We start from the raw sequence: 3,275 nt of genomic DNA, 5'->3' as shown, positions 1-3,275 counted from the left end.
TCTCTCTCTCTCTCTCTCTCTCTCTCTCTCTCCCTTCTCTACGATATATGATTTTAGCATACGCTTGTGAGCAATATGATACCCTGTGTCTCAAAAAGATTCAACATAATATAAGTTTTAAATTTTACTCGCACGCGAAACATCAACTCTAAGTACACTATGTTTTGTAATATTGCTTACAATATTAATCAAATTGTGTTCAAAAAATATTTGAATCTTATTAAAACCAAATTAGAATCATGTTTGAATCTTGCTAGCTAGGAGCTAATCTAGAGCCATGCTCGAATCATGTTCAAAATTTGAGTATGGTTAGAGTAAAGTTTGAAGAAATTTGAGAGACCTCCCTTCATGCAGCTCTTCATGATTCATGAACTGCAGCTCTCTAGAGCATTATTTATAAACTACTCTTGAAGATGGTCAATGATGAGAAAATGAGGAATATATATACTTAAGGCTTCATTTGAGAAGACAATCATGTTCCGCTCGGTTGTTGTGATCGTTTTAGATGACATTCAAGTTTCGTTCGGTTCTTAAGAACGCCAAACATGCAAAAAAAAAAATTTTGTTTGTTAAAGCAATGTATCCCGACACCTCCCAAAACTATTTTACCGGAACGTTAATTTTGTCATTTTAGAACTCGTGTGATAATGTCTGTTCCACCACATGACTTTTAAAGGAGTTTCGCCGTTCGACAAAGCTCCTTCAAATGAGGCATTAGTCTTCAGTTTATTAATGAGTATATAGATGAATGTATTAACTTTAAATGTAATGCATTTATGGTATCCATTAAAGGAAATGATATGGAGTTAGAATTATGCACTTTTGGAAGTTGTTCTGCCTAACCATTATTAATACAATGTGATCTTTATTAAGATTATTGTTTTGTTTAAGGATTAGAAAGCATTATTTAAATGCTTAAGGAGGCAGGCTGTCTTAAAAAACAAGAAGATAGATAACTAGTAATAATTAACAGCTTGTAAATTCATGCCCTCATTTGATCAACTAAAGTAATTTATTATAATTTTTTAGAGCTAACAAAATAATCAAATCATATTGAAGAATAATGTACTACAATTGTTGTAGAAATGGATGCTCATAAAAATTTTCTATAAATTTTTGTATATAGTGAGGTGAAATGAAATAAATATATGTATTTTGGCATGCAGATAAGTAGGGATAAGAATAATAATATTAATTTTTTTATTGCTAGTATAACTATTCATGTCGAGATTTAGATTGAGGGGAAGGAGGATAGAATGAAGGTCTGGCAATTGATTTTGTCATTCCTTAAAACATTAAAAGAGATGTGGTGCATGACACAAGAAACATTAACTCATATCTTGTTAGTGCATGCATAAATGATGTTGTAAGAGTGACAAGATGTGTTAGCTCATCTTTCTTGCATAAAGATAATATAAAGTTAAAATTTATCAAAGAAAATGAACAAAGAATAAGAAATATTTCATTACAAATTTCACAAATCCATTAGGCACAATGTAAAAGCCTATGAATCCATAAACCATTGATCCCCTCCACCCAATTGTGAGGAGTAATTGTCTTCCTTCAAGTATTGGTTAGTTATGTTGAAATACATCTAAATAGAGATAGATAAGAGTTAGCACTCCAAGTGCAACATAATTTTTATCATTAAATGCACGCACAACATGATTAATTAATAAGTTAATTTTTTATTAATTTATTGATTGGCTAACATTTTTTTTATAATATGGCTGTATTGCATCGTTCAACATAATTTCAAATTTTTTGTAGTGAATATATATTTTATGTTGTATAATAAATGATTAAATACGGTACTAACTAATGACCTATGAATTAGAGATTATTATCTTATATAAGCTATTCAATCAAAACTACAGAGCAATATTTTTTCCTGGCAAATTGAAGAAACTGTTAAATATTCAAAATGCATAACAATTAAGAGAATTTTTTGTATAAATGTTATTTTATTTTATACTTTTAATGGTGTTTTGTTCTATATTTTTTGCATGAAACTAACCTGGCAATAATGTAAAAAAAAAGCAAAAATGCATTCAACACCTCGACGACAGATAGCCAGCATCTCAACACCAATAGTTTCAAATTCAAAGCATTTCCCCAAGAACTCAACATCACGACGTCAAAGTGTTGAAAGAGGGCACCAAAGAGTAAAAAACCCAAGAGCATGGAAGCGCGCGCCAATTCCTAGCATTTAAGTGTTATTATTCAAGAATTGTATCATTGTCCAAATATAGCCAATGTGCCAATACATGAAGTAGTTGGAGCCATCAATATGAGAGCACAACACTATATTGTGACTTGGTAGCGTTGGAGCGCTACATCACTTCAATCGAGTTGCTAATTTGTATCATTCTGGCGAAACAACATAGCACAATAGTTTTTGCTCTGACACAAACAAATCATATTGGAGTAGTTAGAGCATTTTTTAGATAAAATGGAGTATATGCGTAAGTGTGTGGACTATGGATAGAGGGGAGAAGTGTGGAATGATTTAGTGAATGTACATAGAACTTAGCGTCTTAGTTTTTGTGAGTGAATGAAGTGAATGAGAGTGAGGGACATAGTATGCTTTGTGCAAGTAGAGAAGATCAAGATCAAATTTTATTTTGTAAGTTTGATCTGTGTGTCATTTTTTTCTGTTTGTTGCTCCTTTGTGTTTTATTTTATTATTTTTATATTTTTGATCAGTGAACATGTGTATCACCGAAATCATTTTTCTCTAAAGAAATGATTGCCATGGAGTTAATTTTATTTATGCATTGCAATTGGAAATAACTTTGGATTTCAAATTATTTTGTTAATCTTGAGTATTATTTAAATATATTTTAGTCGGGTGAATTATAAAATTACTTGTGATAAAAAGTTTTTTGACAATATACTAATGGAATAGAAAAGTCAACAATCAATTTTTATGGAAAACATAGGAATATGATTTTTGATAGTGCAATCTAGGGAGATAAAGTTTCTTGGAGACTTCTACATGATTTAGATAAACCTAACTATAATATAAAGACTCGATATAAAATAAATATTATAATTTGATTTGTTTTGCGCCAATCTTGAACTTAATTATCCATTACAATTAATGGAAGTGAAAACTTTCCTCATGAGGTCCTTTAAGTCCCAATTGACTTAAATTCATGAAAAGAGGTTTCAAAATTATCAATTTGAAAACATCTTACTAAAGATAACTAATCCAAAACAATGCCTAAAATTAATAATGAATTATTTGTTTTAATTAAATTAACATTACTATA

This window comes from Phalaenopsis equestris, unplaced genomic scaffold (assembly GCF_001263595.1).
Source record: "Phalaenopsis equestris unplaced genomic scaffold, ASM126359v1 Scaffold000812, whole genome shotgun sequence".
In the NCBI taxonomy this organism is placed as follows: domain Eukaryota; kingdom Viridiplantae; phylum Streptophyta; class Magnoliopsida; order Asparagales; family Orchidaceae; genus Phalaenopsis; species Phalaenopsis equestris.
This window is presented reverse-complemented; position numbering follows the sequence as displayed.